The following is a 9,049-nucleotide window of genomic DNA, read 5'->3' on the forward strand; positions in this document are numbered from 1 at the left end:
TAAGGTTGAAAGATTCATATTCTGTGTGTACTCCTCCTCCATTTGAATCGTACCTCATCACTAGATGTACCTGAGTAGAACCATACAAATCGTCAATCTTTTTATTTAAAAGATCTACCTGGTTAGACAGTGTAGTAACCGCGTCGAGGTTGAAAACACTGGCTGCTTTTGTCGGCTTTGTTCTCATGACTTGCCACTGATAGTTATTCAGTGACATCTCTTCAATAAATTCGTAAGCCTCTTCAGGTGTTTTGTTGTTCAAAGTTCCACTGGCAGCTGCGTCGATAATTTGCCTTGTTGAGGGGTTCACAGCATTGTAAAAAGTCTGAACCTACAGTCATAAAGGTAACCCATGGTGAGGGCACCTTCTTAATAGGTCATTGTATCTCTCCCATGTATCATACAGGGTTTCTAGATCCATCTGGACAAAAGAGGAGATATCATTCCTTAGTTTAGTCATTTTAGCCGACGTAAAATATTTTAGTAAAAATTTTTATGCCATTTGCTCCCAAGTTGTGATTGACCCTCGTGGTAACGAGTTCAACCACTACTTAGCCTTATTCCTCAATGAAAAGGGAAATAACCGAAGGTGAATGGCATCGTCAAAAATGCAATTGATCTTAAAGGTGTCGCAGAATTCCAGAAAATTTGCCAAATGAGTGTTTGGATCTTCGTCGTGCAAACCACCAAACTGAACAAACTATTGTATAATTTGAATCGTGTTAGGTTTCAGTTTAAAATTATTTGCAGTAATAGCAGGTCTAACTATACTCGATTCAGCTCCTGTTAAACTAGGTTAGCATAATCATACATAGTACGAGGAGCGGGATCCTGATTTACTCGGTTCGCAATAGCCACAAGAGGTAGCGGATTATTATGATTATCCGCAATCTCCTCGGTTGTGGTTTGAATATCATCCTCTTGCCCTTCCTTTATGTATTGTAGGCTTTGTCTTATCTTTCTTCGATTTATACGAGCTGTGCTTTCGACCTCACTATCAAAAACTAGAGGTCCTGACAGGTTCCTTCTAGTCATAAACTATAAAAACCTGCCAGAAGTAAATAAAAGAAAATTTAGTAATATAAAAAAAATAATATTTAAATTGCAATAAAATAAATGGCTAAAGTAATAAAAATTAAGCATTCCTAATATCTTAGTTCCCCGGCAATGGCCCCAAAAACTTGTTATGCGTGATAAGTTTTATATTTATGATTGATCGTACTTGAAAATTAACTATTATCACGATAAAGGCAAGCGTACCTATCGAACAGTAGTATAGCTTATAGCAAGATCGAAATATCGAACCCACAAGAACTAAAAGTACTAGTATTAACCTTCTTTTTATTATCTAGCCTAAAAATAAGGGGATTTGCTTTATCTAAACTAATTAACTAAATTAAGAATGCACAGGAAGTAAATTGGGGAAATACTTTTGGGAAAACTGATTGATTTAAACAATACCCAAGGAAGAACCCACCTAGACTTCACTTGATATTTGACTCTGAACTAGACGATTTATTCACTTGACTCGATCCATAGAAATCCCTAATTTATATTATTATCTCTCTCGAGACTACCAACGTCTAACCCTAGGTGGATTAATTGAAATCTCTTTCTAATTAAAACCCCTAGTGTTGCATTAACTTGCTCTATAGATTCCCCTATTAGGTTTGACCCTAATCCGGCAGATTTATGTCGCCCTATGTCTAGGGATGCAATCAACTCCACTTAATTATGCTAGATCTACTCTTAGAAAGTGACTTTTTCTCCTCTGAATAAGCACATCAATACTTGAATCAATATCCTAGAATATTAAAGCAAAAATTAAGAACACATAATTAAGAACAAATCAAGTATTTATCATATAATTCAGAAAATAGTAACAAGATCCGTCTTAGGTTTCATCCCTCTTAGGTATTTAGGGGATTTAGATCATATGTGTAAAAGAAAACATCTCAGAAGAATAATGATAACAAAACATAAAGAAAACTCAAAAACCCCTGAAGGAAATTGAAGGGAGATCTTCAATCTTGAAGGAGAATCCGGCTTCTGAGATGGATTGACCGGCTTTTTTCGAGTAATTCCTTGCCTCCTACTCCGTGTGTTCCTCTAGGTGCCTCCTCGGGTGTTTATATAGGCTTTAGAATGCTTTAAAAACCTCAAAAGTGGCCTTTTCTGAGTAGAACTGGACTTGGGCTTGACAGGGACACGGCAGTGTACCATGCCCGTGTGGGGTGGTTTAGGCTATGTTAAAGTCTGCTAAATAGACACGGGCGTGTGGTATGGCTTAGGCCATGTTACAATCTTTTAAATAGACACGAGCGTGTGGTCTACCCGTGTAAGGAAGTCTAGGCCGTGTTAATTTCCCACATTGACCCATTTTCTCCGTTTTTGGCTTGTTTCTTGCTCTTTTTAATCTCCTATGCTCACCTAAGTATAAAAAATGAAATTAAAGGATTAGGAGCATCAAATTCCACAAATCTAATGATAATTCATCCGAAAATGTACTAATCATGGGATAAAAATATGTATAAATTACGACTTATCAAATACCCTCATACTTAAGCGTTTGCTTGTCCTCAAGCAAAGTCCTCAATTCACAATTGAGAATTCATTTTTCTCAACTTATAATTCCTATCAATAATATCTCAAAATAATCCATAAGTAATCATACATTGAGAATTCAACTAGAAGAACATCAAAGTTTCAAACATTCCAAGTTGAGCATTTTATCACGAAAACATAGGTGTCTCCCCTCATCTAAGTAATCACCTTTGATTTAAAATATCACAGAATTCAACATTCTCACTAAAGATTCACTCAAATCACTCGAGGTGTTTAAGGACAACAAATTTAGCACTCATCAATCAATATGAAAAGTTATTACCATAGGCTTGCATGAAAATCAAATCTTCACCACTATATATTAAGATGATACATCAATCAAAAGGTCTTTAGAGGGTTGTAACGTGGCTTTGGTTAGGGGGTGTGGTCACAAGCTGAAAGAGAAAGTTAGAATCGAGATTGAATTGAAAAATTACCTAACTAGAAAAATACTAAAGCTGAAAAATTACATTCCTAATTAGATGATCCTAGAATTGAGCTTTTTTTCATGGTTAACATCGTTTTAAACCAAGCATTACATAATTTCGTAATATGCTAGATGACAAATCTCAATTACAGCAACTTCGTTCATTTTTTTTAAGAACAAATCAAGTAACATAGAACTTTGCTAACTATCAAAAATAAAACATAGCTAAGCAATTTATTCAAATCAAATCTTGTCAAAAATAGGGATTAAATTAATTGAGGGGATTTCAACAATAATGGGTTATGGGTTAATATTGAGGGTAAATCAATGAATGGCTTGTTAGGCTCAAGGAGGTTCACTAAGGGTTAAATATGAAGGTAGACTTTTATGGAGTGAGTGGGTTAAACCTAAGTGTCTTTATCATCTCGATAAATCAAATCAGTGGTGTGGTCTTGAATGCATAATCGAAGCAAGTTCTAGAATAACAAATCAATATTGATGCACTCATAGCAACAATAAAAGTGAGCATGAAAGAAATAATATATGCTCTAAAGGCTCAAGATCTCACAAAAATTATGGCTTTTTTATTTTAATCCTGTGAATTTCAACTTCAAGATAATACCTAAACTTGGGGAAATAACCTAAAAAATTTTAATTCTCAAAAATCAACTTATCATGTTTGATTCTCTAATTCCTTAAAGTTTAAACAATCAATGCATAAATGCCTATGTTTTAATTCAAGACATATCAATAAAAATCATAAATTAATCAAAATTCATTCTAATAGTGATATGAGTGAGTCACGTGAGAATAAGACAAAATTCATGGATTTTTCTGATAATGATATAAATAACCCCCCCACACTTAAGATGTACTTTGTCCTCAATGTACAAAAATAGATTTACTGAAAAATATAGATATAAGCTCATAAGATAGGGAGAGAAGTGAAACTTCCTGAATGTTAAATGGAATCCTTGAATTGGAGTCATGAAAAGTAATTGGCTAAGACAAGGGTGAGATTGGAGGAGGATACTCCCGTGGTGGTAGAGGTTGTTAGCCCACAAGTCCTGTGCTAAAAGAATATTATAACTGGTGGTAGCTATGGCCGTGGTCGAGCAGGGCATGGCAGTCGTAGAGGACCTTTTCCAATAGAGTTGCAAATTCCTAAGTAATAGTGAGCTTTGGAGCTCTTCACAACTGCGATAGAATCATTAACTCTTTAGGAAATATAAAGTAGCATGATTACTCATAATGAAATGGCCAAAAACATAAATTACATAATATAAATTGTAAAACCTAAAGATAAAAATAAAAATAGTATCAAAGAGAAATAAAATGAAAAGTAATTTAAAAAGATAAATAAAGATAAAAGTGAAAATAATAATAATAAATAATAAATAAAAGTCTTCAAAAATCCTCATCGCCAGATGGTTCGCGAGGTGGGGTGGCGATGAGATGTGAAGGTGCTGACAAATCTGATGTAAGGTTGCATCAATGTGATCGAAGCGCTAAAAACATTACTGCTCGAATCAAGTAAGATGCTCAGAGATGTCAGAGAGTGAAGCAGTCGCATGAACTGGAAGATGAATAGGTGGTGGCTGAGATGGTGGATCCTCGTGAGGTGGAGGGACATCATCAGTAATGTCCTCTGGGTCTTCCTACTCAACTGACTGGACGAGGCGGTACTGAGGAGGATCAAATCCACGTCGCCGCTCGATCATTCTCTTTTGGATCATACTCGAGATGCCCTGTGGGGACATCTGATCGATGAGGGTGAGGGAGGATGATTGTGGTGCCGTGTTGAGGAGACCAAAGTACCATGATAGAAATGTCTCCCTACTTATGCCGCTTTGTCTGATGGCGAATGGCTAGGGCGATGAAATAAGCGAGGTCAAATACGTGCCCATAAGCCATGCTCCATAAAAAATAAGTGTCGTTAGTGCTGACGGCACCGGTACTCTCTTGCCGTTCTTTTAGGGTGTGGGCTAGGATGGCGTGTAAGTATCTCAGTGATGGTGCGAGAGCTAATGCCTTGGAGCGACTAGGGTCATAAGTGGTCGAAGCAGGGACTAGGGTCTTCCAGCAATTTGAAGGAAAATAGTGGATGTGACGATGGAGACTGTCGAAGTCGTCGTCGTCCATGAACTCCTCCGTATAGAGTCCTAATACGGCATCGAACTCAGGCACGTTCAACTGGTGAACTAAACCGCTGAGACGGAACTGGACTGTTTCGAGATCATCAAACTCTGTCATAATGGTTTGAAAGTGGAAGGTCGAACAGAGTTCTAATGTGAGATCGAGATATGTCGGCTCGACGATCTCAAAAAAGAGCCCCTATGGATTAGTAGTCAGGAGAGCTCGGACTGCGTCAGCGAGTTGGATCTGCTCTAGAGCGGTCCAATCAATACATCGGCCTGCGCTGATGGGTCTTGCACGGAGTATTTAAAAAAGTTCCTCTTGGGGTCCCAAGGGAAACTATAAGAAGGGGTGGCGCACTTCGGCAGATGCGATTGCTGACATGGCTCCAGATCCCTTCCATTTTTTTGAAGCGAAGGCGGCGGTTTTCTTACCACGTGGATTTGAAATAGTGTGCCTATGAATAAAAGAGTAAGTCATCAATAATAATTCCTACATCTGCAAGCAAAGTCTAAGTAATCCAAAAATAATAACTTGCTCATAAGATAATATGGACACAAATCCAAGCATGCTAAAAACAAAACGTGGTGATATTTCATATGAATCAACGGGCTAAATATAAGATGGACAGAGTACTAAGGCTAAACCAAGCGAATGCTAAAGGACCAATCAAGTGATAGTGGATAATACTATTAATAATCCTAATCACGTGGGCAAATCAAACAAGAGTAAAGATCAATGAAATGACTAAGTAAATCTTTATCATTAGTAAAATTGGAAATCACTAAACATAGATAAGCATGCAAATTATTAACAATGAAAACAATTATAAGTCAAGAAATCAATAAAAGAAGTAAAATAAAAAGTAATGGGGTGAAAGGGAAACAAACAACTGATGAACGATGGTGGTGCTTGACGGAAGAGGGGTGCGGCATCGACGTGTCGCAGATGACGGCGGTGGTGGTACTGGTGCGACAGTGGGGTGTGGGATAAGTGAAGTAAGGAAGAAGAAGATGGGAATGTGTAGGGAATGAAGGACAAGAGAGAAGATTTTGATGTGTATGGAAGAAAAAGGGAGAAGAAATGGTGGATTTTGGGAGCTTAGGTAGTGACGGCAGCGGAGAGGCTGGTGGCTAGGGTTAAGGTATTGGGGAAGGGGATGATGAATAGTGGGGGTTTATACAGATTTTGGGGCACACGCCATGGGGCACGCCTGTGTGCCCTTATTTCAGCCCGTGTGTTTCGTGGTTTTCGAATTGGGGCGCGTCTGGAATTCGGCCCATGCCCGTGTGCTTTGGGCGTGTTGGTGCACACGATCGTGTCACACGGCAGTGTCCTGCTTCGTTTGCTTCTCCCATGCCCGTGCACAAATGCGCACGCCCATGTTATTTTCACAGTTTCGACCACGGTTGGTAGGCACGGGCATGTCGCACGCCCGTGTTAATTTCTCAGTTTCTACCAAGGATTATAGACACGGACGGGTCGCACGCCCATGTTGATTTGGTAGGATTGCTCACGGCCATGTCGCACAGCTATGGCAACATATCGAATCCCGTGTTTTGGGAAAAATTCCGTTATATTTCCACACGGCCGTGTCGCCGCCCGTTGTATAAGCACGGCCTTAGGCACGCCCGTGTGCCTGGCCGCGTGGGTTTGGAAAACCTGTGTTCAAGGACTCAGTTAATGCTTTAGATGTTAAAAACTAAAATTTAATGAAATCAATACTGTTAGTGCTCGGGTTGCCTCCCCAGAAGCGTTTATTTAGAGTCTAAGCTCGACTTACCTCTTTGTTCGTGGTCATGGTGGTGCGAGGAGTTTACACTCCTCATTCCTACTATCGATTTCATTGAAATAAGGTTTTAGACGAGTATTATTTACCTTAAAGTGTCGAATTTGGACTGAGTTATCTCGACTGTACCGCATGGGAAAATACTAAGTGCCGTAAAAGGGATTGCTCTATTTGGTTCAAAAGTGGTAATATGAGGGTCTGCCGCATCTAATAGTACTTTGTCCCCAACCTTAAGTTTATTTGATAAAACATTTAGTCCGTCATGGCGTGGTTCTGGTTTATCGTGTGTTCTTGGTTTCTGTGTACGTCATTCATCTAGTTCCTCGATCTGTAGCCTTCTCTCTTCATAGATGGGTCATTTTTTGTTACTTGAACATGGCTCATGTATGCTCTTCGAACGTGTTTCCTGCAAAGAAGGTTGCACCCCATGATCAGTATTAGTAACATTATTTATACAACCACCCTCAATATTCGATGTGTTACTCGAACTACAAGCTTGAAGAGTGATTGTTTCATCACCCACACGAAGTGTGAGTTCACCTGTACCAACATCAATAATAGTTCTAGCAGTTGCTAAAAAGGGTCATCCTAAAATCAAAGGTACGTCACTAGCCTCTTCTATGTCTAAAACAACAAAATCAATTGGGAATATAAATTTGTCAATTTTAACAAGTACATCTTCAATAATACCCCTAGGAATCTAATTGTTTTTTTCTTCCAATTGAATGCTCATCCTAGTTTGATTGGGTTTCCCAAGACCTAGTTCTTTAAACATTTTATAGGGCATGACATTAATACTAGCCCCTAAATCAGCCAAAGCATTGTTAACATTTAAACTACCAAATTAAACAATGAATTGTAAAGCTCCCTGGATCTTTCAACTTGTTGGGTAGCATATTCTATAGAATGGCTAAGCAAACTGCATTTAGCTCCACATGCGACGCCTCATCCAACTTTCCCTTATTTGCTAAAAGCTCCTTTAAAAATTTAACTACGTTTGGCATCTGCAAAATAGCTTCAATAAACGGTAAGTTAGTATGTAACTTCTTTAATAATTTAAGGAATTTACAAAATTGTTCGGTCGTATGGTCTTTCCTTGTCGCTCTGGGGTATGGCACTCGGGGTTTGTACTTTTTACTTACCGGTTTTCGCTCAGTGTGGTCCACCTCATCCTTACCTTTACTTACCATAATTCCTTGTCTCGGTTCTGGTTCAAGTTCAACTAACCCTTTTTTATTTCGAATGGTAATCGCATTAAGCTGTTCTCTTAGGTTAGATTCAGTGTTACTCGGCAAGCTACCTTGTGGTCGTTCAGAAATCAATTTAGCAAGCTGGCCTATCTGAGTTTCAAGCCCTTGGATCGACACTTGTTGATTCTTAAGTGCTATTTCGGTATTCTAAAAATGGGTTTCTGACATCGAGATAAATTTTGTTGTTTTCTCTTCAAGGTTCGGCTTCTTTTCCTGCTGGTAAGGTGGTTGTTGAAAACTTGAGGGATGCTGTGGCCTTTGATTTCCCTGGCCACCCCACGAGAAGTTGGGATGGTTCCTCCAACCTACATTATAAGTTTTACTGTATTGGTTATTTTAAGGTCTAGAATTATTGTTACCCATATATTAAACTTGTTCCTCCTCGGTGCTAGGGTTGAAGGATTGATATTCTGTGTGTACTCCTCCTCCATTTGAATCGCAGCTCATCACTGGATGTACCTAAGTAGAACCATTCAAACCGTCAATCTTTTTATTTAAAAGTTCTACCTGGTTAGACAGCATAGTAACTGCATCGAGGTTGAAAACACCAGCTGCTTTTTTCGGCTTTGTTCTCATGACTTGCTACTGATAGTTATTCAGTGACATCTCTTCAAAAAATTCGTAAGCCTCTTCAGGTGTTTTGTTGTTCAAAGTTCCACTGGCGGCTGCATCGATAAGTTGCCTTGTTGAGGGGTTCACACCGTTGTAAAAAGTCCAAACCTGTAGCCATAGAGGTAACCCATGGTGAGGGCACCTTCTTAATAGGTCCTTGTATCTCCCCCATGCATCATACAGGGTTTCTAGATCCATCTGCACAAAACAGGAGATATCATTCCTTAGTTT

General features: G+C 38.9%; 2 non-coding genes across 2 annotated transcripts; both read left to right on the forward strand.

The window, feature by feature from the left end:
- Positions 1-347: 347 nt before the first annotated feature.
- Positions 348-454, forward strand: LOC121211696 (small nucleolar RNA R71). The gene has a single exon (XR_005906915.1). It is a non-coding gene; the product is annotated as a small nucleolar RNA R71 (small nucleolar RNA).
- Positions 455-8,942: 8,488 nt separating this feature from the next.
- On the forward strand, positions 8,943-9,049 carry LOC121211937 (small nucleolar RNA R71). The gene has a single exon (XR_005907153.1). It is a non-coding gene; the product is annotated as a small nucleolar RNA R71 (small nucleolar RNA).

This window comes from Gossypium hirsutum, chromosome A12 (assembly GCF_007990345.1).
Source record: "Gossypium hirsutum isolate 1008001.06 chromosome A12, Gossypium_hirsutum_v2.1, whole genome shotgun sequence".
NCBI classification, from domain to species: domain Eukaryota; kingdom Viridiplantae; phylum Streptophyta; class Magnoliopsida; order Malvales; family Malvaceae; genus Gossypium; species Gossypium hirsutum.